Source organism: Pogoniulus pusillus, chromosome 5 (assembly GCF_015220805.1).
Source record: "Pogoniulus pusillus isolate bPogPus1 chromosome 5, bPogPus1.pri, whole genome shotgun sequence".
Lineage (NCBI taxonomy): Eukaryota > Metazoa > Chordata > Aves > Piciformes > Lybiidae > Pogoniulus > Pogoniulus pusillus.
In genome coordinates this window covers 25,137,296-25,163,322 of record NC_087268.1, presented here as the reverse complement: position 1 = coordinate 25,163,322, position 26,027 = coordinate 25,137,296, and the positions used below count along the sequence as shown (strand labels likewise).

The window sequence follows — 26,027 nt, the reverse complement described above, 5'->3', positions numbered from 1 at the left end:
CTGCAGATTGTCAAACCTTTCCTAGAGTGCATCATAATAAATGTATTCAGAACATACTTGAATACACAAAAAGAAATGAGCTGTACTGGTAGTTCATACCTAATGCTGGTAGCTGCATCACAGGGCGTTGCTCCTTTGGCTTGCATGCCTCAACCAAGCAGTGTGTGTCTTGGTGCTTTACTACATTATCTACAGCATAATGGCTTGTCTGTAATGTGGCTGGGTGTGTATCAGCTTCATCTTAGGTGGGACAATAGCTGTGGACGTGCAGAAACATGGACCACAGTGCAAACTAGACAGGCCTTCTGAGGGCTGAAGATGCTGGTGAGCCCTGTTCTTTTTCCTTCTTGCTCTTGTCTGGGGGTGAATATGGCTCCAACCTAAATAATCTTTCTGTATAATGTGAGTGCTGTTTAACCCTTAAGCAAAGGGGAAAAAAATAAAGCTCTTTTGTTCCCCAGCTCAGCACTCCTTTCCCCAGGAGATCCTCTCTTGGTTACCATGGATATGCAGACTGGTGGTACAGTCTTCCTGTCCCTTATTCAGTACACTTAGTAACATCTGTACCAGTGCAGCTTTCAAATATAGCCCAAGCATGGTGCTGGATCTGATGCTGTTTTACACATTTCTGTGACACGTTGTTTTTGGCTGGTCGCTCTACCTTCTTGAGCAGATGTAACATTTCATAACTTGCCACTGAATTTTTATCCTTCCATTCATGGTGACAACCAGAAATCCGATTGTCATTTCTTTGTGAACCACTAACATGAAGTACATAAAGCAGCTCGGGAGTTTCAGGCTGTTTCTCATCACCACTCCCTCCCACGCTGGGTGGTGTACGAAGTATCAGATTACATGAAGATCTGGAGCAGGTGAGTCGGTGCAATACAGTTCATTAACGAAGGAGTTTGCATTGCAGAACAATTTATACAACTTCAGTTGCACCTGACTCTGTGCTTGATTTGGCACTTACTGGGTAATTTGGGATCTTTTGTTTTGACCTCAGTGGGCATTGGATCAGAACTGCTGATTTCAAGGGCACTGAACAGCTGCGACAGGTTTATTAGTTTCATACTCTAAAAGTAGGACCAGGTCTCTAGTTTCAGCATTATCTAAACCTTAAGAGATCTAGATGCTGCAGACCTCACACTTCACTTTTGCTTCACCATGCGATGCAAACTTGAGAGGTAGCAGACTATTTGTGTGTCAGCTGAGCTGCTGAATCCACAGGCGAATCATAAAAGGACAAGTATGTGCAAATTTAAGCATTTAACTGAGAGTTCTCAAGCTTTTGTTCATTTAGACAATTTGGATAAATAGTTGTTCTTTTATGGCTGTCAGATATGAAATGAAATAATATTTTTCATGAAAAGAATGGCTTTTGCTGTCTTTGAAATACTTTTAAGAGGGAGCAATAATAATGAGAGGATTAGAAATTGTGTTTGTGGAGAGTGTTGCTGTGGCTGTGGTTTGTCTAGAGCCATGCAAGATCTTCTCAAGTATGAATAGCATGAAGATTTTTACTGCTGTTACTCTTTAATTGTATTCTCATAGTATTCAAAGAACATAGCCAGCACAAGGAGCTGCTGTGCTTAGAGCTGTGCAAACACTCAAGAGACAAAATAGTATCTAAAAAGTTCCGAGTTTAACGGAATGGGTAAAATGTGCACATTCAGGCAGCTCAGTAATTCCTTGCTGTTAGGCATTCAGATGGAGTCGTGGAAAGACTTTTTGGCACCTTTCCCTTCCTCCTACCTCTGCTGCCTCTTGTGCTGTTCTTCAGCCTCTTCTCAGCCAGCTGCTGCTGCAGTTTTCACAGGCATCTGTTCTGGCTGCCAGAGCTCTGGGCTGACCAGTGGTCACTTGCCTTTCTTTCCCTTTCCTTGAGTGCTGTCCAGGCTGGGTACTCTGCGGGGAGTGAGCATGGTATCCATGTTCACGTCGGTTATTCCATCAGAGATCTCATACATTGTCACCAAAAAGCACAAAAATGGTACCTGAAACCCCTGGAAAGCGATTTGGAGAATCTAAGTCAAGTTTCTTTACCACACAGCCTTTTTTTCTTTTGGAAGTGCACATGCAATTTTTTGCTATTAGCTGCGGCACAGCACAATGTCTTCTCTTTGTACAAGGCCACACAGCACAATTCCTGCTTCCAGGCAATAGCCACAACACAGACCACCGTCCATCACTGAGATGACATGATTCAATTCTTCTCAGTACTTCTTTTTCAGTCTGGATTTGTGTTTTGTTCTCTTTTGCAACTTTGCTCCTGAGGTAATGGCTCTCAGAGGTACAAGAAGAAAATTCCTGTTGGTGGAACAAGGCCTTACCCAGACCTGCCTGTCTGCCTGCCATACTATTTTGGATGCCAAGTAGACAGCAAGAATGAATCAATGCTGTGAGATTGCAATGGAAGTGTGTAATTTAGCTGTTTGGACCAGCAGATGGCAAGTGCAGAGGAAAAAAAATCAATCTAAGAGCCAATCCAGGGAATAGACATTAAATAAAGCCATCTGGCAAACTGTATGAGAGGAAAAGAAAAAGATGAGAGCAAGTTCTGCTTTAAATATCTGTTCACAACTGAGAGGAAGTTGCTAGGAACTCATGCTGTGGAGGAACAGACTTTGACCCTGTAATGAGTTCTGTGGAGTGTCAAAACCCTTGGCAGTGGCAAGGACTTAGGAGAAAGGCTCTAAATTGCAAAGCGGAAAGAGCCTAAGAAGCGGCAGCATTTCTGCCTCTCTGAGATCCTGATGGTAGTCTATGTAGAATAGTGAATACAAGACTGCTCAGTCCCCCTGATGAGACTGTGAAGACCGCATCTAGGAACCTAGATTGTAGTAAAAGACTAAAAGGAAAAGCAGAGAGGAAGCAAAGAGGGTGATCTAATATATCCCAAATTCTGAAGGGCATTCCTAAATCTCTGTTTATGCCAGCGCCGTGGTGGTTTGTTGCTTTGCTCTGCTACTTTTATTCCCAGAGAAGAGAGATGTATGTGGTTTTGCACTCAGGCTTTTAAGCAAAGTTTCAAAAGTGAGGCACAATTCAGTGAAAAGGGAAATGGTATCTTATGTAAGTGCTTAGCTTTTCTTTTGGCATCTTGCTCTCGGGGAATGTGATTTCAGAGCCCAGAAGTCTAGCAGATGTTATTACTATTTATGTTTTACAGGTCAGTGCTTTGGGTTTTATTCTCTGAGAAATGCACACAGCTGCTAGACTGTCTTTTACATTATAAAAACAAGTTGATTCTCTGCCTTATTCTTAACTGATACATGTGATCTATTTTTCAGTTAAAAGTGGGGATGCTGTGGCACTTCCTGAAAATTCAGGTGTTTTAGTGACCAACAGTTTTGTTGGAAGACTGTGTTATTCTCTTATTTCCATAAATAGTAACAGTAGTTCATTATACGTTAAATTTTGGTCCCGGTGGCATTAACTTAACTGCAATAAATAGGAAAAAAATACAAACAAACAGTAGTATTGTAGCATTTTTTTAATACCTCTGTTCATAATAAGGTTCATGTCAGTGATGGGTGTAGTAGCTTTGTGTTTTAACTGTCAGTTTCAGACACTTACGTGGAAAATGATTGCCAGATCTCACCGAACAAAATTTTCAAGCGTCTATTTCTTTCCCCTCTCCTCTGTGTTATTTCTGATTAGTTATTGTATCTGAGAATGTTGTTTTTAGTTTTTCTCAGTGTCTAATAGCCAGGCTAACAAAAAGGCAGTATTTCTGTCCCTCTGCTGAGATGAATAATTCATTGCCCTGCACTTTGTGTAAAGTAAGTTTGAAATTACTCTTTTGTAAAGATTATTTACAAGAGAGTCATAGACACAGAAATTAGTTGGCTGCCTTTAGGCATGTCATTTTCTTTTTACTGAGAGACAAGTAACATTTTGTTTCTGATAAACTTTGGTTAAATAATTTGTTGTATCTAGTGTTAGAGATAGTATCCTTTAATTGGGGAAGTCAGAGTTAGGCAGGTTTTCAGTGCTGTTTTACTGCTCTCCTCAGCTCGGATGAACAATGGGCTGGAGGGATGCTGGCAGTGTTGCTTGGTTACAATTCATCACCATGAATCAATGCCTCACATGGCTCCTTCTGTGTCTGAACAACTGGGGCACTTCTTGGTACTGTATTACTGATGTATGTGGAGATGTGACCAGATTACATACTCTCTCAATTACTGTAAAGCTATACTCTTGCAGAGAGATTTGGACGGCAGTGTTTCGCTTACAGTATTTCAAATCAGGCAGCTTTGAACCGTCTGTTTTACGTGGCCTTAAAAGTACATAGCTGAGCAAAGTAATTTTTTAACAATGAATTTTGTTGCAAGATGTATTTTGAGAGTTTGGTACTTTAGCATCCTCTGTAGTCATCAGGAAGATTAAATCCTCCATTAAGTATCTTCCTCTGGAATAGATATGTGGCTTGCTGAAAGCTGCCCACAGGTAAAGCGAAGCATGTAACAGTAACTGCTGCCTACCTCATACTCAGTGCATTTGCCCAGATTTTAAGATTGCATAAAATGAAGCTGGTGGAGTTCTGCCAATTTAGACAACAGGAATAAGGGACAGGTGATTTTTAAAACCATGGAATGGCTTTTCTGTACCCCACCCAGATTTGTTTTACTGCTCACCTGTTTTTGCTCTTCAAAACATTGTCAGAGGAACTGCTATGAAGGAGGAAAGATACCCAGTTTGAGCTCTCCCTTAAATCAGCATTTCCAGCAGCATTCTTCCAATTTATGTCCTTTTGCTCATTCTTCTGTAAAATTGAGTTATTGTTTTGCTGTTCTCACTGTTTTATTGCCTCTTATCACTCTGCTTCATGTACCACTCACACTCCCTCTTCTGCTGGGTAGAAGTTTAAAACTTTTCATGAGTCCCAAAACTTCCCATTTCAGTTGTGCTTGAAAACAACCAAAAAAAATCATTGGCTATATGACAGTTGGCAGCTGTGCCAAGAGTGTCAATGACAAATCACTGACTGAGCTGTTTGCTCATCTGTGGCTAGGAGATTCTGGCAGTCAGCTGAAACACTGTCTTCATCATCTCCCGTGGCTGTCTACTTACATGGTAGTCCTGGTAAATGTCCTTCAGTCTGTCTAGAGAAGAATCCAGAAGTATTATTTTGTCTTCCTCCTCTCCTTTCACATCTGAACTTTTTGTCCCTGAAAGGCTTTCCCTTTCTTTCTTTCTTTCAGGCTCAGCAATTCTCCATTGCTTCTCAAATCTTCCATACCTGTGTCTTTAAATTTCTATTTGCCTCTATTAAGTGCTTCATTATTAAACGCTTGAATTTGCCATGCCTTTCATTTTGTCAGGCTTCATCAGTTTTCTCTAACTTCTGTTATTTAGTGTCAGTTTGCATTGCTGAACATAAAGGTCATTTTGAAAAGAGAAGAAGCAGTGAAGTGACATCCACTCCAAATGGTTTGCAGAAGAATCTATAGTTAAAAAAGGGATCTAGTCCTATCTACAGTACAAATACTTCTATAAGCAAGTTCTCTGTATCATTTTGCCTTCTGGTGACATCTTTAAGATGCCCCTTTGTAAAGAAAATAGTTTCAGAATACCTACACTACTTACAATACAGTTATACTGCACAGAGCTGTGATTTCTGACTTGCACTCAGTGTTCTGTGACATCAGCTTTTCTGTAGCAGCAGATGTGTGTGTTTATGTGACTGTTTGAGCTAGATTTTTACCTCAGACATCGAAAAAAAATTAGGAACAGAGTAACTTAGAAGTGGAAGAGTACTGGAGTCTCTAAGTGGAGAGTTGAACATTCCAGGGATAGGCCATAAAGTGGCAACCATGGATAAGTTAATATAATTTCATTAGAGCATCAAAAACTTTGTCTGGAAGTTGCTTTTGCTGTGCCCATTGCTATCTTCCCCCAGTGCTGTTTGGCTGCTGCTTTGCTGCCACTTATCCCTATCCCCATCTTCTTTAAGGTTACTATATTCTGTAATAGTTTATTCTGTCTCTACTATTGGTTTAAACTGTAAAACTACAATTTCATTTTTCTGACTTCCCAAATTCTGAGTTGCAGTGAATTTATTACAAATCTGCTCCAGAGAGAGTAAGTTACTGGCAGAGGAATCTACTCTAACCCATCACAACTTAACATCTTATATTTGCAGTTTGCTTCCTCCAAATGTTGCTTGATTACCTAAAAAGACTTTTCTTGACTCTCTTTAATACTTGGATTTGTTCAGCTTTGCTACTTCCCAGGCGATGACATCCTTAAATATTTAGTCTGGATATTGAAGTGCCACTGGGATAGAACCTAACACTGAACTTTTCATATTTCTGCAAAAAGGTGAGAGAAGGCAAATGAACAAAAGTACTATAATTTTCTTACCAACATGATGGGCTTTGCCTCTTGTTCAAAAAGACATCTGAAGCACCATAATACTTATCTGATGTTGGGCAGTTGTAGTTGTCTGGGTAAATACAGACATTTATGGAGTAGGCAGAGATTTCAAGCATAGTTAAGAGTCTGTTTCTGGACACTGAGCCTGTGCTGAACACAGCTGTATTGGACCACTGAACCTGAAAAGAGAAGCTTTCCAGGGGTATACTGCACACACCAGGAGTAAGCATTAGGAGTGCCATTGCACAGCTGAGGTGGTCTGGTAGTTCTGCAGAGACACTTGTGTGCGTTGCCCTTACATTAAAACACTTGATAACAAAAAGCTATTGTACAGTAATTCCCTCTTAAGCACATGGCAGGACTTCTCTAGACATGACAGACTAGTCCTCCTGTGTCTGGGACTCCTCTTTGAAAAATCTTTTGCCTCTGTGGTGGCTGATTGATCAGTGCACCGACTGCAGATCTCTCATGTGGAGAGTGTGCCCTACAGAGATGATACTTGGCAGGGCTATGAGTCACCTCAGGTACTCCTGTTTGGGACTGGCAGCATTTGCTTGAGCAAGGAGGAAGAGAACCGGTTCAGATGTGATGGGGAAGTGTCTAACCAGAATGAAAGGACTTGTTTCTGCACTGACACTCCTCATCCCTCTGGACTTCACTGGCCCCTCCAACCCACAAGAGCCATGTCATGCATAGTGTGTGCAGCATCACGTTCTTGCTGTGTTTGCCAAGGGAGTCAGTAGAAAGCAAACATGCATTTCTTACAGATAATTAGGTCTGTATGAGACTTTTACACTGTGCTGCATTTGAGGAGTCATTATTTCTTTCCACTGTACAGGATAGCTAGGTCAAATATACTGCATCCCAGAGACCCTGAGGCACTTCAGTTCTTCAGGTCTAGTTCAGCTCCTACTTTTTATCTTTCAGAAAATGCATACTGGGAAGGTTGAAAGCTAAACAGTCATTAATCCAGTAGTGTGGCAGTAACTTGAAATATTTAAAAGGTCAGAAAATTTAGAGTTCTTTTGTCATCCTTAGCTTTCCTGATTTGCTTCTCTTCAGTTTTGGTTACCAATTTGGTTTTAGGTTATGCATCTGAGGTAACTTTAATTTTCTCGATTTGGATGTGTTTAATATTCTCTTACTGCATTTGTTAATGTTGAAGCTGTACATGTGATGAGTGGTTTCTTCTGCTTTATTTGATGACCAGATTTGAAATACAAAGATCTTGTTTTGATGATAAAAACTTTTTTATTTCATTGGCATGAAGGGCAGAAACTTTCCCCTTCATCTTTGCCCATGCACTTTCTGTTTTCACGAGAGATGCTTTTTTTGTTGTATAATCAGTTTGTCTGCTGTCACTTTGTCTTGGATGGTACTATGCAGTGGCCTTTGCAAAGCCAGGAGTAACTTTTCATCATGTCCCTGCCTTCCCAGGAAGGACCCAGCTAAGCTTCCTGAGCAACATCAGCCTCTGCTAAGAATTCAGGTCAGGATCTCCCTTCTTGTTTCTTAGCAACTGGGGGATACTGGTGCTTTCTTCTCTGACTGACTCTTTTGACTGCCTTAGATACAGGGATCACTTGGTGAAGGGATTGAGGCAGTGCTAATAACTCACGCTTCAGGAAGGCAAAACATAGTCCAGTGCTAGGTAACTGATGTGATGTAGGGTGCACTGTCCAAGTCAAACTGAATTGAGGCTTTCAGAGTCCTCTGTGCAAACTTGGAAGTGCCTCTGCTCTGTTTGCTACTGCTTAAATGTCTGGCGAGGTGACAGATCCCTTTTGAAACACCAGTAGAGTTTTATGTTACATTGAAGCTGGCAAACCAGGAGCATACGCAGGTAAGCAACTGGAGAAAGTTTATGTCTGAGGTGCTTTAAAGGTTATTTTCCTACGGGTGTGATGTGTCTCTTGGTTACCCAGGTGCACAACATTCTGTTGTGGGAGTATTGACCTGCCTTTGTACTTATTAAAGTTTCATCAGGTGGTAAGTAAAAAAAGTTAAGTGGAAAATGAACTGTCTTCCGTTGTTTCTTGTGGTGTCTGTTTATAAAGTGTTGAAAACAACCTTTAAACTTCTCTAGATAATTTATTGTAGAATTGGCTAATGAAAAATGTGTAAGTGATGAAGAGTTACTGTTTGCCATGCTCTTGCTGCACTGGCTGCTTGTAGCACATTTACAGAATGGAAAGCAGCAAGTCCCTTTAACTGTGTGTTGTTTGCAGAGGTCAGCAATCATTGCCTCTGGCTGGTGACAGAGTGCAATTTGTTCCTGCTTTTTGTTTTCCTGTGACAGATTATAGAAACAGACAGAGTAGAAACCCTTTGATAAATGTAAAAACTAAAGCAATGTGCTGTTCTTAAAAAAATCTAGAGGGAAAAAAATACTGTCTTCCCTGTGCTGTAGCCTCTCTTCCCTAGGCACAGTTGGCAGAGATGGTGGGAATTAAACCTGAGTATATTTGTATCTAGTGCTGGTACTGGGCTGGCATGAATTTTCTAAAGGACCACTTTCCACAGCAAATAGTTTTCATAGTTTGAAAAATGTGAGAACGAATGTCTCCAGATGCATACGAGCAGTTTAATTTGCCTTTTGCAGCAGTCTATAAACAGTACATTCCAGCTCTTCAGCAGTATCTGGTACCTCTCTAATTAACTGCCAGAAGAGGCCTGCCAAGTGACAAAGTAACATCAGCCAAAGATCTGGCTGCACATCTTTAGAGCAGGTACATTATAAGCATGTTTTGTAGGGTTTTTTTTTTGCACAGTAGGCTGTAGCAGTCGATTCTGAATAGGACATAAAAAACCAGGTTATTTTTAGGCTGTATATTTTAATTGTCTATGATGTGAATCTATCTGAGTGTTGATTCTGAGGCATTCAAGACCTGATTTCTTCAGAGAGACTAAGTGCAGTTTCAATTGATATTTTCCACACTTAGTGTTGAGAAAGACAATTCTCAGTCTCATGTTGCATACCTGATATAGTGTCTGCTTTTCAAAGTATGCATGTCCAATTTGGTATGAAAAGCTTTTTTTGTCACTATCATACAGTTGGGAGAGCTCATACATCCGTTCCTGGGTCCGTAGTGTATGTGTCCACTGAAGAAGAGAGAAAAAAAATCCATACCAGAGCAGGATTTTTGTGCAATTCAGGATGTTCTTTATTGCCAAAGACTCTCCCAAGTGTGTAACTTCACACTACTGTGTATTTAAGTGATGTGGGACAGAGAAGAAATACCTGTCTGAGAAGGTGCTTCACGTTTCATTTAATTGTTCCAGTCTCAAGGTCAACAACTTTCAGGAGGCAGTTAACAGCAGAAACTTTTTTGATCTAGATGTTTTAGTAAAACAGTACTCTTGGAGAATACCATGGGATCCAAGAAATTAAATTGTCCAGCACACTCTCGTCTGTTCACAAAGCCTTATAGTGTGCTTATAGTAATCCTCTTCTACCAGAGCTGGGTGCTCTGCTAAACATCTCATTCCCTGCCTGCTGGCATGACTCTCAAATATTTTTTGAATGTCTGAAAAAACATTAAAATTAAGGAGGTCTCTAAGCCGAGAGGTCAGATTTTCCTCAGACTTGAACTAGTAATTGTGGCAACTGCATGTAAAAGACTAAATATTTTTCTGTTACACCTACAGCAGGGGCAATCTGCAGATAAACACATGTCTGGGCTCTTGCAAGTCCAGCCAAGGGAGTTTAGATGCACCAGCGCTTCAGGGTTTGAAAAGAAGCTGGAATGGGTCCTGTAGTCTGGTATTGGCAGTCTGCATCAGGGATCTTGGTGACTGGATGTAGAAAAGAGCCAAGTCTAGGGAGATTATTGGAGCACAGTCCTTGCACAGAATGGAGTTTCGTGATAGTAATGTGCTCAAACATGTCCTTGGACTCCAGAATAGAGAGTGGGCTAGCAGTGGAATGTGAATGCTTTTCTGTCTGCCAATCTGTGCAACTCTAGGAGCTGAGGAGCTTAAATTTCACAGTGACTTTTGTGTCATCTAGCTATAGAGGCTGCTTGGGGTTCAGTCTGCACTACCTGGCTTGGTTGAGATCATGGCAAACTCACAGGAGGTGGGAGGAAAGACCTCACGAACAGCTCTTGCTTGCACATCTTTGCTTCATGAGCTTTGATTTGGAATGCTACTCTGCCACCCTCTCTTCCAATAACATCCCTTTTGCTCCCATGTATAGGTTGTGTGCCTCTCTGCTCTCCTTCTAAATGTGGAAGAGTATACTCTTAAGTTGGATTTTTCTCACGTCTGAATGCCAATGCCATTTAATTTGCGAGTGCTGTGGTACATTTTGTTGTGGTTATTTAAATCAGGCAGAGCTCAAGTGTTGTACAGTCACGTGTAAAGGTGATGGCAGATGAGAGCTCTTTATGTCATGCTAGATTTCTGCAGCTCACTTGTGCTATATCTGACAAATTGCAGGCAGGAAATTTTTGAACTAATGGCAAATATTTCTGAACAGTAGTTAGTTAAGTGCCTGCACATGTTAAATTAACCATAATAATCTTGTCATAGTCATAAATTAATAACCTGCATCTCATCAGGATTTTGAGTATTGAAGTAAAACATTTATGGTGTATTTAAAGAAGGGAGCCTAAGGATAAATGAGATGTCTTCAAATAGGTCTTTTCCTTTATTTTAAACATCACTGTCAGGTTCCTGTGTAGCCTTGGGAGTTTACTTGGCACAGGATGGAGTGGGTAGCACAGTGGAGATGGGAATGCAAAGCACCTGTCTCTGAGCTCCTAGGTAACCCTGGCTTCCCTCTGTCTTCCACAGCAAGGTATCTCCTCAAAGTAACATGAGTTAGGCCTATTAATATCTGAAGTGTCTTCTTTTCTGCTTTGCCTAGAGGGCAGTACAGCCAGGGACAGATGTGTACGTGAGAGCTTTCTGCCAAAAAAGACCTTAAACTGGTGAGAGATTTCACAAGGAAAGTGTTCCTCAGGTCAGAGTAGGATAGGGGGAATTTCTGCCCCAGTGGCAGACGTGAGATGAGACTGAGGGGAAGTTGTGATGTGGGAAAAGGGTATTTATCCCAGTGTTGTTCCCCATCAGTCATCCATAGGACCTCATCAAGGGAGATCCAGGAAGCAGAATCTAATTTTCTATGCCTCCATCTTTCCACTACACCACAGGGTGCCATGGGGAGCTGGGCCCTGGACCAGAGAGAGACATGACAAACTCACTCATCCCTGCTCTGAGAGATGCTTCTTGATGGACATTGGGAAAAGCATTTAATCTCTCCATACTTCTGTACTTTAATGTGAAATGCAGGTGCCAACAATTCTTTTCCTCATTGAGGAGAGCCTTTGTACATGTATGGGCTCTTCCAGCATAAATTAATTGTGATAGGCTTTGTAGTGGTATGAATGGAAACAGCTGTACCTTCATAGTACAGTTTCTGAAAAATCAATGATGTTCTCAAGAAAGTCCCATGTGACTTGAGGTCAGCAAGAACTGCAAGAGCTGGCATCTGCCTCTCCCTCTCACTTTTCTCCATCTTCAAGTAAAGAGGCAGCATCACAACAGTGTCAGCATAGCTCTCTAAACAGGCTAGGAATGCACCCCCACTGTATTATGCATCCTCCTCCCTGCATTCTCTGCACAACTTCACTTCTCAGTCCCTCCCTTCTCCTCCTGGCTTTGTCATACCGTAACAATAAGCCTGGAAGGCTGATTAAGGCTGTGACTTGGGTCGTGGTGTTCTGGCTGCTCAGATGGCTAGCAAGATGAACAAGCAACTGCTTTCTTCTGCTGTCAGCTTTCCTGCAGGAGGGACTCTGCACAATCACCGGTTTTTATAAGACTGACAGGGCTTCGTAGCCAGTGGGGGAGTGGTAAAATGGAGCAGTATAGACTGTGCAGTCATCTAATTGTATTTTTTTGTTAGGAAATTAAACCTAAGGAGTGGCAGCATCATACACTGATGTTTATTAACTGTCCTCCTGCACTGTCTGAAAGTGCTATCAAGGTTGGATCTATCTATTTTGTACAAGTGGTATGACACTGGTGACTGTCAGCATATTCGTCTGCTGCTCTGGATGGATAGGAGCAGGAGCTGTGACAGTGACTATGCCCCTCACTGTAAGGAAAGGTTTGACCTCTTGAGTGCTGTCCTTTGTTTTACTTTCTCCAGTCCTCTTTCCTCATTTTGTTCTGCGCACAGCATTTTTACATGTAACTTTCTCAATGTATGAGCTCACACACTCACACTTACTTCTCCTGGACAAATTGGCACATCCAAATACTTTCTACTTCCCAGTCCAAGGGAATGAGTGAGATTGTGCAGGTAGTGTGGGGTGTGCTAGAGACGTAGCTCTGGACTTATCACAGAGCAGCATTCAGGCTATTGACTTCCAAAACTCTGCAAGTCTGAAGTGGCAGCTGGAGATTAAACGTGCAGAGGGACTCACCAGAAGTTATTTTCACTGAGGTTATTGCTGCAGGGAAGGAGTAAATAGGAAAATGAGAATCTGAGTAAGCAGCAGTTATTTACATTTGCTCATATCCTTGTTTTGGAGCACAGTGTGGTTTGGAGCAAAGACCTGCAACTACACAGGAGGAGAAAAGAGATAGAGGAAAACATTGCCTCTCTTTCAAACACAAAATAACCAGTTTGTCCCAAGTGGACAGTAGGAATGTAAAGTTTGCAAGTGCATGCCATGAGCTACTAAATGAGAAAAAACGAGGCCTTTCACATTTTTGAAATACTGATTGTGTTTTTCTTACAAATTGTGAAAAAGGCTTCGAGCAAAGATGAAAGGCCTCAGCAATGTTGTGTATTGTGGTGCGATTAGAAAGCAACCTTCCAGCTTGTTCACATAGGAGCTACTTGGGGTTAGGAGAACTGTCCAGCTTAACTGGACTTGTACCTGAAACCCTTGTAGTCATGTTGCTGTGACCTTGTATTAGAAATCTTGTGCTTGTGTTTCTGGAAGTGATCTGCATGTTACCTGGATGAAGGAAAGAAAAAGGGGCCCATGGCTCATCTCTCTGCCATGCAGGCCTGAGAAAATAATTATCAATTGAAAGCTGAGAGGGACTAAATTAGAAAGAGCCAAAAGAGGCTAAATTAGAACCTTCCCAGTTAAAGCCTGCCACGCGTACTACTTCAGAGGGAGTCTCATACAACAGTTAGACAAGAGGCTGTTCAGCTTTGCATTTGACCTGTGGGGTTTAATGCAACAGGAATGTGGAATGTGTTTACAAGGTAGCAGTTATTGCTGAAGTATGTGAATGCTGTTCCCTGGGGAAATGTCAGAGTACTGAGATTGCGTTGACAGTGGTTGTACCTCTTGGACGATCCGTGCGGATGTTGGGACAGAAAGTGACCTCTGAGTCAGTTGAGGGAATGCAGAGGAAGATGCTCCCCTTCCCCACTGCCTCCTGCTGCCCTGCCATGGCTCCAGTTGGATTTCACTCTATCCTCGCTGCTCCTTCGTGCTAGGATGACCCAGGAGAGCAAACCGGTCCTTGGGCTGGAGACATGGCTTCTTGTTATCCCTGCATCCGAGGTGACTCCAGGTTAGCGCATGACTGCAGTCTGTTCAGCAGAGCTGTGTGGGCTGAAACAATGTGAAATTGAGGGAATGGTGAGGACTGAGGGCCCCGATGGCAAATTACACGAGCACCTCGTGGAAATCGGCTGCTTATATTCTGGCTTGTCTCAGCTGGTAGGCTGGTGTATTTCTGCCTGAAAGGGCTCAGCCTTCACTTAAGAATACAGAAATTCACTCTCTTTGCATTCCCTACATCCCCCCCCTCCCTCCATGTTAAATATTCAGTGTTAAAACAATTCTATGTAATTTTTATAAGTTATCACAATTGTAGTTTCATCCTTTCTGTATAGGAATGGCCAAGGAACCCAGTAAAGCCCAGTCAAGTCTCTTTATTTCATGCATTTTCCTTTACTTGTGTTTAGTGAGACTGGACTGTATTTCTCACTGCACTAATGACAAACTATTTGGAAGCCTGGGACTTAGCTGTATTCTGTGTTTATATGAACCTGACATTTGATAAGATTTGTCATTAATCTTTAAAGAAACTTAATAAAACTGTTGAAATGACAGTGTCGAGTACACCACACATTATGGTGCTGAGAGTGTTCGGTGTGGTATAGATGGGCTCAGAAAGTATGAAACTTGGGCCACGTTCAGCTCCAATGTTAGCATTTCCTTTCCTTGTCAGGTTAACTCAACACACTGACTTTTCTTCAAGTAGTAGATAAAGCTGAATAAGGATCTCATTTGTGGTAGTGCTAAGTGCTTCTGCATCTTAAACTGCTGTTAACCTCTGCAAGAACATGCTTACATTAGACTGATTGATGGGGCAGCAGGTATAAGTGGACTGTTCCTCAGGGCCTGCTGTGGTTCCAAGTGAGTCTTATTCTCTCTTTGCCACAAAGTAAGTGCATGTGTGTACATAGGTATGTAGACAGTTTATTGTATTCGTGATTCCAAAAGGCAAGTTATGTTTCCTTGAATTTAAAGGCACTCAGCCCTTATAGCAATGTGGATAATGCTACTTGTTCTGAATACCAAAAGACCTTGTGTAATTATTTTTGTGAAATAGCTTCAGGAGTGTTCCCAGTGCTGAATTCAAGAATAATTGCAACATGTAGAATAAAATGTAATTTTGTTCTAACCAAAGCAAGACATTTTCTTTTATTTTCTATTCCTTTTCAAGGAGAGGCACAGTGATTTTTTTAATACTTCCCTGACCCTTGTCTCTGAGTGATGTTAACCCCCTGTTGTACAAGAAAAGATGAATTTCCTCAGAACATTATTAGCCAAAGTACTTTATGTGAACACTTGATATTATTTAAGCTCAAAATACAGATTGTGCTTCTGTAAGTAAAAGTGGCTGATACAAGCTTAAAGCTGTGGTAGTATGTTGAACAGTTTGTGCTCCTAAATGTACAGAAGATTTCTGGCAGGGAGCAGGGAGGAGGTCTTTGTGCTTAACAGCTATGGCTTTATTATCCCTGTGTGCTGAGAAAGAAGGAGAGCCAGCATTGTGTTATAACTCTAACAGATCTTTTAATAATAGGAATAGTGTGTTGGTAGAACAGATCTCCTGGCCCCTCTATTAAATCACACCAAAAGTCCCCAAACCAAACAAAAAAACCCGCCACAAACAAAAAATTGAAAGCAAGTAGGAAAGGGTTACTCCATAGGAATCAGGCATTTCACATGACTTTGCTTTATTCTTTTGCTGTTGAAAACTCTCTTTGTCCCATGTTACACCCTCCCACCCCCAGCTTTTGATTCTTTCCTATGGTTATTTGATTTGCTTTGTTGTTGGGTGTTTTTGTTTAAAGAAAGCATGCCAGTTAAAGCTTTTCCTGTGAGCAAAGTATGACCTTTGACAAGGTGTATACCATCAAGATACTGAGCTCTATCAAGAGAACAGTTTCTCTAGCACTTCTGAGGAGCAGCCTATTCCTTGAGTTATCCAGGACACCAGACTGGGAAATCCCAATGCTGCCTTCTGACCTCTCAGGTTTGTGCTCTGCTACAATGCACTTTTAAAAAACCCACAAATGCCTCTTTAAAAGCTGCCTGGGAGAAAGAAATATTTGATTTTATGGAGTGTTTATGGAGGGAAATGAAGTTCTATCTTTTTTTTTTTTTTAAAGGTAGAGAAAAGCATTTAACCCCACCCCATGGAAATGTCTTATGTTTGCAATACAGAGAGGAATGCATTGTTGGCAGGGCTGCTGTAGAAGGGTTGGTGAGGATCTGACATGAAAACCTGTGCAGTCTTTGGAGTGACAGGAACAGATGCACTAGAGTGGAGTTTGGGCTAGTTAGGCCAAAAGAAAGCACACACTGCCCCATGGCAGAGAAGGAAGCAGGTGAAAACAACAGCCAGAAAACCTACTGAAAGGCTTGGGAAGATGCACCTGCTGCCTCTTCTGGTTTTGTTGTGGCAGCCCTTGAAGTCTGACAGGCTGATCATGGCAGGTCTTGCCCAGTTTATGTGATGGATCAGAAGGGGAGCACATGCAGTGAGCTGTATCGTACCTCCTCTCTCCCATCTTCCTTCTAGCAGCTATTTTATTACCTGACACCCCTTGATGTCTCTCCTATCAGTAATCACAGAGATGTCGGGCACCACCTTATGTTTACACAACATGCAGCAGGGGATTTGAGTGATAGATGCAAGTACTCCAAAGGAAAGGGCTGGTGCAGAGAGATAGCAGCCTGTCAGCAGTTATACATAGCTGGTCCCTGTGCCACAGCTTGCTATTTCTCCACCTCCACTGATGCTGGAGGTGGAGGAATAGCAATCTTTGGCACAAGAAGAAGCACTGGAAGAGAGTATGTGTTGGTGCAACTAAATTTTGTTAGTCATTTTTGAGAGAAAGAGAAAATCATTCACAGCTAGCTCTGTTAATTTTGACAGTGACTAGGAAGCAGATGAGAGGATCAAAAGGCAGCATTTTAAAGACGAGGGCATTGCCTTTGTGTTCAGTCTGGGTGCTCTCACCTGGGTGCTGGCCTAGGACCCATGCAGCCAGAGAGTGGATGCTGGTAGAAAATCTGCTCATAGACAGTCTTGCTGTGAACATGAGGAGGGGCACTCTTGCTCTCACTGTGTAATTGTGATTGTGCAGTAAACAGATTTAATAACTTGAGAGCATGCTAAAAGGGTGGCAGTAGCTGGAGAAAATGTCAGCCAGAAGGGAAGAAAAAAAAATCTTTTATTAACCAGTAATGCAGATAAGAAAAGGTAGGGAAGGTATATGAGGTTCAGTGTGAGACTGATGGATAATTACCTACCATGTCTTAGACAGTAAACCATGTGTGAAAATGCCACATGTTTTGAAGAGGATGTCTCCATGGATAGTAGTTGTTGTAAATGAGTAGATGCCAACAGCATCTACACTAAATTATTGAAACAATTGCAAGTTATTGAAACTTTGCAAAGTATTACTTTTCATTTACTAATTCAGACCACTTGAGCAAATTGTGAGGAAATGATAGTAAGCCCAACATGGAAAACAAAAGGCAAAATTATATATAAAAAGTGCCAGGGTGTTGTTTTGTTTTTTTTTCCTGTTTTGGCATGAATTTTGTCTCTGCTATTTTATATACATTTGGTATAAGGAAGCAGTGCAGTTCTCTCAAAAAAATATGTCTTTCCTGGGTCCATTCCTTTTATTAATTCAAAAAGGATGGGTAAGAAGCTAGAACACTTACAGATCCTGTGTAGGTGCTGACATGGTAGAAAGGCAGGGTTCCCCTTCAGTCAGTGCTGGGACTCTAGATAAAGTTGTCAGGATGGCTGTGTGTGTGTAAGCATTCACTCAGCACATTTGTTCATTTGATTTAAAAATTGAAGGCTGTATAAAAAAGTGAAATTGTACTCCGTTGACATAAAGAGAGGTCTGGAGCAGGAAGATGCATGGCTTTGGAAATGGTGATGCAGTTGTTCAAATTCTCCTGTTCCTTTATATGAGCTTTTTTGGATGCATCTATACAGACTAATTGGATTCCCAGAGACCTGTGTATCCCTCGTGGACATTCCCAATATCTGTGCTTGTATGTGCTGTGCTCAGGGGGAGCACTCAACTGTGCTTCCTAGACCTCTTGTTGTGGAAGCGGGGATAGAGAGAAGAGGTTTGTCTAAGTAACATAAGCTCAAGATGATGGATGACTTCTGGAGAGGATTTTATACCCGGGCACATTGTGTGAGATTTAGTTGTGGCTAGGCTCAAATGTTACCTGAAAGCACTGGGAGCACTGAAAGTGGTTGAAAGGGGATGATGGAATATTTGTAAGTAGGAGAAGGTCTGATCAGGGAGATGTGTTGAACAGCAGTGCTTCTTTTGCTTTGTGAATACCTCCTCATCACATGCTCATTACCCCTTTCTCCTACACTTCCTTCAACCACACCCCGTTGTGCAATATCTCTAGCACACGGTCTCCCCTAGCTACAGCGGTAAACCTTTGCTTGGGAGGCAGGTGATCACAACATGTTTTGCAAGATGCACCATGCTAAGGTGTGGTGTCCCGAGGCTGTGTCCAAAGGGTGCGCTTGCTAATGCACTTGCTAGAGAGCTGGCACATCTCCAGAGGTGTGAAAACTCTGCCGATGTGTCTGCTGCTCACAGAGGGTGATGGTGGGCACCCGGGCGTGCTTTCTCTGGAAACTTCAGGTTGTCCAATTTCTGTGGTCCATGTGACAGGAGAAGGGGCTGCTGTGGATGTTGCCTTCATTTCAAATCTGAGCCCTCAGAGAGGGGGTAGATGAGGAAAAGCTGCTTCAGTCTTCATCCCTGCTATTTAGGATGTTTTCAGTTTAGTTACTACCCTAGCTAGAGGAGTCTTCTGAATTTTTTGGGTTTTCTTTTCTACCTCCATAATCCCTGCATTTTCTTTCTTAAATTCACAAAGCTATGTCATGCCAGTTAGAATTTTAGCGTTAAATAACTTTAATTCTTTATGATTTTTTGCCTTCTAGAAATAACATATTCTTACAATACAAGTATAAAAGGTACAGATAATTGTGGTTCAGTTTAGCTACAATTTTTTGGATGCATACTTTAGAATGAACTGCCATCTGGGAGGGATAGGAAGGGGAATAAACACCCATTGTATTGCTGTGTTCCCTTTCTGGTCTCTGCTCTCAGGTAGTCTCAGCTTCATTTCTTCGATCTTAGATAATCTAGAAAAGGCATGGGAAGGGAGAAGGAAAGTGGAAGAAGTCTCTGCTGGGAAAAATCTAATACAGCAAAAATACTGTTATGAGCTTGGGTAATATTTAGCAATTTATTGTCAGATATTTTTGGCTTATAAAGTCTCATAACAAACTGATAAACCAGGTTTCTCTGGTATTCCACTGTGAAAAGAACCACACATGAAATGCAAAGGGGGAAAAAAAAAGAAGAAAAGAGTATGACTGCCAAAAGTGTGGTATATCGTGCCCTTGGTAATAAGGGAGAAGTGATGCAAGCTGCTCTTCCAGGATACAGATCCTGCTGAGTCTTCAGATCATGAGATGATTTAATTTAGTGATGGACTTCAGTAAATCCTTCGGGAAACGAAATGAGAAAGCTCAGCAGCCCCGCTCTGCAACTGAGCTTTTCAGATCCAAGCATAAGTGCACACTGAATACCACCTGTGCCAGTGAGTGCTGATTCAAAGTTGCTGGATTTTGTCAGCATTTTGTTGCACAGCTGTTAAACTTGTAGGCCATCACAGATTTTCAGCAAAACTTTGCAGAAGAGACAGTTTAGCTCCAGAACAAACAATTTGTCTCTGTTCATGTCAGAAGAGTGACAAGCGGTTACAGTCATACTGAGGGTAATCTTTGGCCTCATTTCTTTTGTTTCTCCTCCTAAATGTAATGTTTTAATTGAATCTTTTCCTGTGATGAATGTATTAATACCAGAGGGTTTGCTACAGACACTGAAGAAAAAGATTCAAAGACTGGAAACCTGCCTAAAGATGCTGTTAAAATAGGTTGTACTGCTGGAGAAAAGGAGAGATATAGACAGAACAATTCTCCAAATTTATGTATTTTCTCTTTACCTATAGTTTCTCTAATAGTGTTCAGCAAAAGAAGCATTTAGAAGGAAAAACAACTTTCCCCAATGTCAATAAAAATGTCATAATAAATTTTAAGTTGGAAATGAATATGACTGCCTAGAGTTTGGTTTGATGAGAAACTAAGCTGGGCAGTGTTGTCCTGTTTGCAGAGTGGTACAGAGGGATCTCTGGCAGCTATTGGATGATCAGTTGGGCCCAGAGATTTAACAAGACCAAGTGCAGGGTTCTACACTTTGGCCACAGCAACCCCAAGCAGTGCTACAGGCTGAGGAAAGAGTGGCTGGAGAGCAGCCAGAAAGAAAAGGACCTGGGGGTACTGGTAGATACTAGGCTGAAGATGAGCCAGCAGTGTGCCCAGGTGGCCAAGAGAGTCAATGGCATCCTGGCCTGCATCAGGAACACTGTGGCCAGTAGGACAAGGGAGGTTATTCTTCCCCTGTACTCAGCACTGGTCAGGCCACACCTTGAGTACTGTGTCCAGTTCTGGGCTCCTCAATTTGAGAGAGATGTTGAGATACTGGAATGTGTCCAGAGAAGGGTGACAAAGCTGGTGAAAGGCCTGGAACACAAACCCTATGAGGAGATGCTGAGAGAGCTGAGGTTTTTTAGCCTGGAGAAGAGGAGGCTCAGAGGTGACCTCATTGCTGTCTACAACTACCTGAAGGGATGTTGTAGCCAGGTGGAGGTTGGTCTCTTCTCCCAGGCAACCAGCCACAGAACAAGGGGACACTGTCTCAAGTTGTGCCGGGGGAGGTCTAGGCTGGATGTTAGGAGGAAGTTTTTCACAGAGAGAGTGATTGGCATTGGAATGGGCTGCCCAGGGAGGTGGTGGAGTGTCCATTCCTGGAGGTGTTCAGGAAAAGCCTGGATGAGGCACTTAGTGCCATGGTCTAGTTGATTGGCTAGAGCTGGTTGATGGGTTGGAGTGGATGATCTTGGAGGTCTCCTCCAGCCTGGTTTATTTTGTGATTCTTAGCACTGTGTTGGGATACTGCTCCATTGGAAATGATCAGTTGATAAAATACTCAAGCAGGTGGTCATGTCTCAGCTTCTGTACTTGCTTAAATTAAAATCAGGGTTTACTGAAGATGGATCTACTGACTTTCAAGTGTATATCTGAAAACTTGGCTACCAGTGCAGTGCCCTCCAAGCATTTCACTTCTTCCTGTCCTCTTTGGACTCAGGTTGCTGCTACCTGCCTCTGCTGTCCTTAGGTTAGGGAAATGAGTGTCCATTCATCTCTTGATGCAAACAAATCTCCTGTTGGTACTAGCAGCCATAAATCCTTGCACCCTTGGCACTGGGCAGATAGCCACACCTTGTGGTCCTTATCACTGTGTGTGTTTACACAACATGACGACTATGGTGAGGTCACCGTTGCTGCTTCCTCCAGTGCATCAGCCAGTCTTGGCCTGGGAGAGTCCCTTCAAACCTTGGGTTCAGGCTGTAAACTTGCTTTTTGAACCGAAAATCCAAGCTATGTCCATTTCCAAGCTCTGCACAGTAAAAAGGTGCATGGTTATGGTTTCTATTGTTGCTCTTGTTTTAATACAGGAATGACTCCCTGCTAATACAGGACCTGGTTGAGTAATAAGCCACGGGGCAGTGGTGTAGGCCTAGCTTTTGAGTAAGGACTCTGTTGGCTACTTTTTTCTCATTCACAAATCGTTCAAATTACTTAATCTAACAAATTCCACTTCCAGAGCAGAAGCTAAAACTCTTTTTATAGCTTGTAAGTATTTCCCCCCCACGTCCAGACTCCCAACATATATAGGCCACGCTTCTTTTGCCTTGGTAGCTTCTGTCAGTGGTTTCCTTATCCCCCCCTGTCCTGATATCTTGTGGTGCCTAGAAAATCCTCACAGTTGACCTCTGGTTGAGGTTTTTTTACCATAGTCTGGACTTACTGTGGATGTCTTTGGCTTTTTCTTTATTTAAATCCTAAATGTTTTACTTCCTGTAGGTACAGCTGAAGCTTAAAAGGATATGCACAATGACCTTTTTTTTCTGCTCAAGCAGTATGTAGACAATTAGTATTTTTCAAACATATTCATATATTCTGTATTCATATATTTTGCTGGCAAGTAACAAATCATTTACATATTGTGCAAATCTGCAACCTCTAGGTAATAAAATATCTTTTAAATTCTTCCTTTGCCACCCAAGCATGTGTTCCTGAAAATAGGTGCAGATGTCAGAGGCAGTTTGGTCCACAAGCACACTTGCTGCCAATCCATCATTACAATTCTAGAGTAATTTCCCACTACAGCCACAAAGACTGTTGCAGTTTTCTGCAGTAGTTGCTGGGGTGTTCCTCTGCCCTCTGTCTACATTCCTTTACTGCAGTTTGATTTATTTTTAGCTCCTCACAAGCTCAGATCACATTTATCAGATCTCCAACCACTGTTCAGCATTTGTCTCTATCTCTTCGATTATTACAATCCTAACCAGGATCAGCTTGAAGCCAGGCCATCCAGCTTCCCTTTGCATGTGTGGTCAGCTCCACATTCTCTTCAGCTCTGTTATTCTGCTTGTCTGGATGGGAGGACTTCCTCACCAGCAGGTCAGCACTGGCCCAGGATGGATCATATCCCTGACAAATGATAGAAAGTACCAGTGCGCATCAAGCTGCATCTTCTCTTGCCCTAAGCGTTTGGTTTCCCCACATAACCAGATCCCCAGAGTTGCAGGGGTGATGAGTAAATACATGTAACATTGGAGGCAGAGGAGAAACATTTTACACACAGGTACATGCACACTCTCACCACCGGCTGCGTTGTAGGATAATTAAGTATAACTTTGGAAACTGCTGGGTAAAGGCCATCAGGGACAGGTGAAGGGAAATTAACAAGCACTGTGTAGGGGCCCAAGTTGAAATACTCACCATTGCTGCAGCTAAAGTTCTTCCTCAGAGTTTTTGTACTCATTTTTGAACACCCTCTTTATGGTGATGTTGTGTGAAGTAAGCTGTAAATTTAGTAGGAGGTGAATCCCCTGGCATTCTAGCCAAGTCCTTATAAATTAGAGGATGAGGGTGGCTGGACTTACTTCTTAATAGAAGTGCCAGTTAAGATAGGTTGTTGTAGATCCAACACCAGATGCATGAACAGCTAAATTTTGCTGTAGTCTTGTTGCATTTAAGTGGTCAGATGCACAAATAATATGGTTTATTTACTCTTGCAACATGTATACAGATTCTTTACACTGGCTGATGATAAGCACTTGGCTGCAGAAGTCGCTTCATAGCTCTAAGGCAGTACAATCACAATTACACCCATAATTATCTGGGACAAAAATATATGTTCACAAGTCTTACCAAAGAGCATCCCTTCTGGGGTGGCTGAGGACAGTGCCTGTTGATGTGTTCCTAGTGCCAAGGTGTTAAATTCTCATCCACTTGTTGAGTTCCAGAAAGGGCTGATTTTTATGCTTAAGTTTTCTGTTGTGTAAATTGTGTGAGTGGGACTGCAACCATATGAAGTGGGCTTTTGCACAAGCATTTTTTTGATGGGCCTTTTATACTTGATGTCTTCTGATGGGAAAAATCAGTTTCTGACAGTAAAAGTTGATTGTGGCAGAATGTAATTACCTGCTGTGATAAGGAGAAAGGGAAGGCCAGGACCACACCTGGCTCAAATCAACATTCTTTCTTGGTGTCATCACAACACAGATGGCTAGGTCTTCACCTAGCCTCAGTGTCTTGTTTTAGACCTGGATGCTTATCAGCAGTTAGGAGCTTTTCTATTTTTTTTTTATATCTGTGCTTCCAACAGGTCATATGCCAAATTATCCCATACATACCAATAATCCAATTAACTAATTTTTTAGTTTTCAAAATCTTTCTGGAGCATAGTCACTTCTCTTAATTCCAGGGATCCTTTGTGGGGCTGTGCCTTCTCTCCTCTTAAGTGCTGTCCAGCCTTCCTTACACAATGCTGTTGCTCCTTTTTATGGTAGATATGTCATGCTATCTGTTTTCCTCCAGTGTTCTGGAACCTCAGCTAAAGCCATCCCCTTCTCTATGCTCTCTGTTTTCCCCATATCTGTATGCTAGATTCCTGCACCTGAACACCGGTCAGGCTGCGCACACTTCTCCCAGCATGCTCCCAAGGTGGAATCTGAACCTGTCTAGACACAGAATACACAGAGTGTCTTGAGACACAGGTGAGACTTGAACTCACTCAGAGGCAGAGCACACAGAACTTAATAGCAAAATTGTAATGCTCACTAGTTGATGTGTCCTGTCCGAGGTGAATTCACTTGATGCTAGCAGTTGGACATTTGGAGATGAGGGGGTCCAACAGTGGTTGCTTAGAGTCCTGCTTGGGTGGCCAAAGTGTTATGGGAATTATGCATTCTTCCTGCCATAACAGGGTCAACTCTAGGCTGAATCAGTAAGAAAGAGTTCTCTACAATAAAGTACTTTTTATTAATAGAACTGCAGCTTGAGGTAAGTGCCTCTGAAGAGAGACCTTGAACTAAGAAATCCCTGGGCAATGATACCTTTGCATTCTAAATTCCCCAGCTGTCATGCAACAGTTCAGACCAGTAATGATGAGGTTTTCCCATTCTTTATTGGGTACTTCCCCTGGCTCTAAATGGGCCATTTCATCAAATTTAGCTACTAATGCTAAGCAAGTTCTGTATAAGTAGTATGCCAAATCACACAACACTGGCCAAGAGCTTGACTACTCACAAGACAGCGCTCCTGCCCTGTGCCTGGTGCTGCACCCTTTGAGATGGTTTGGGTGTTCCCCGCCCCCCCACACTTTAGAAGTTACCCAGACTAGTCTCAGCCGGCTCTGGGAATATAAATGAAGCTATTTATTTACAGCTAGCACAATATACAAGCAGATATTTACAGTATATAGAATCATAGAATCAACCAGGTTGGAAGAGACAATTATATACAGAAATATACAAGGTAAAAGGTAATACAGAAACACAACTCCCCTCCCAGAAACCTGAGTCCCCAGGAGGGGCTCTCAACCACCCTTGCACCTTCCCCCCTGCCCCTCTCAACCTTATCCCAGTCCTAAGGAAGAATAGAGATTCAGCCAGAGGTTAAGAAGCAAAGGTTAGTCCAAATGGAAAGTGAGGTTAGGGAGTAAGATGTTGCTCAGCCAGCAGCCCAAGGCAGAGTGTGAGAGAAAATGGTGAGAGTGTTATCTAATGTTTACATTTCTTCTTCAGCAAGACTCTGAGGGGAGTAGACATCACCATTGTTTTCCTTTCACAGCCTATGATCTAGTTCTTCTCACCAAAACATTCTACCCTGCTTCAAACTAGCACACTCTTGCAAGGGGCATCCCCAAAATACAGTAGCAACAAGCTGCCTTCCCCAGGTCTTTTTGGAAAGATGCACTAATACTGAAATCACCTTAGGAAAAAGCAAAAAAGTGGTGGACAGAAGGGAAGCAAGGGCCTTCAAGATGAATGGCTGTCAAGGAAAGGCGTCATTTGGGTTCAGGGTGCTTCTGCTTACCGTAAGCGACAAGATGTATCCCACACCCCTATTACTGTCCCAAAACATTTGGCATTCCCCAGTGGAAACACTCTTTGTGACCTCAGATGTCACAAACCAGTCACACAAATCTTCTCTGACATAATAGTGGAGCTAACTTCTTTTAAAATATTTTTTATCTCCTAGAAAATTGACTACCCATGTTGAGGACAAGACAACATTTCTGCTTTGTCAGAAATATGATACATAAACTGCTTCAGTCTTACCAGAGGGAATGTGTTTATACTTGCTCATGTTTCAAACTAACATTTTCATTATATGGGTATTTATCCCCCAGTGGCTTCACTATTCAGAACTAGTGAAATATGGCATCTAAAACACTGGGATAAAAAACATACACTCTCACCTGAATGCAGCTGGATGTAGCAGAGCTATGCCAGCGGGCCACAGCTGGAGTTCTGAGTTATGCCATCCATAATTTATATAGAGACTGTAGGATCCCACCTCTGCATGCGTGTAGCTTTTAGATGCTACTGGGCATGCATATAACAGCTGAGGCTTTAAAGGTATTAATTTGCACTACTGTCATTGCTATTGCAACA

General features: G+C 42.1%; 1 protein-coding gene across 4 annotated transcripts in view; it reads left to right on the top strand.

The window, feature by feature from the left end:
• Positions 1 to 26,027, top strand: part of CRACDL (CRACD like) — a 73,250-nt gene that overhangs the window by 14,858 nt on the left and 32,365 nt on the right. For 3 of the 4 annotated variants that reach the window (XM_064143558.1, XM_064143557.1, XM_064143555.1), the window contains exon 1: positions 7,980 to 8,227. The exons of the other annotated variant lie outside the window; for it this stretch is intronic. The gene's annotated coding sequence lies outside the window, so the exon portion shown is untranslated. Of the gene's footprint in view, positions 1 to 7,979; positions 8,228 to 26,027 lie in introns of those variants that run through there. 4 annotated transcript variants of the gene reach the window in all.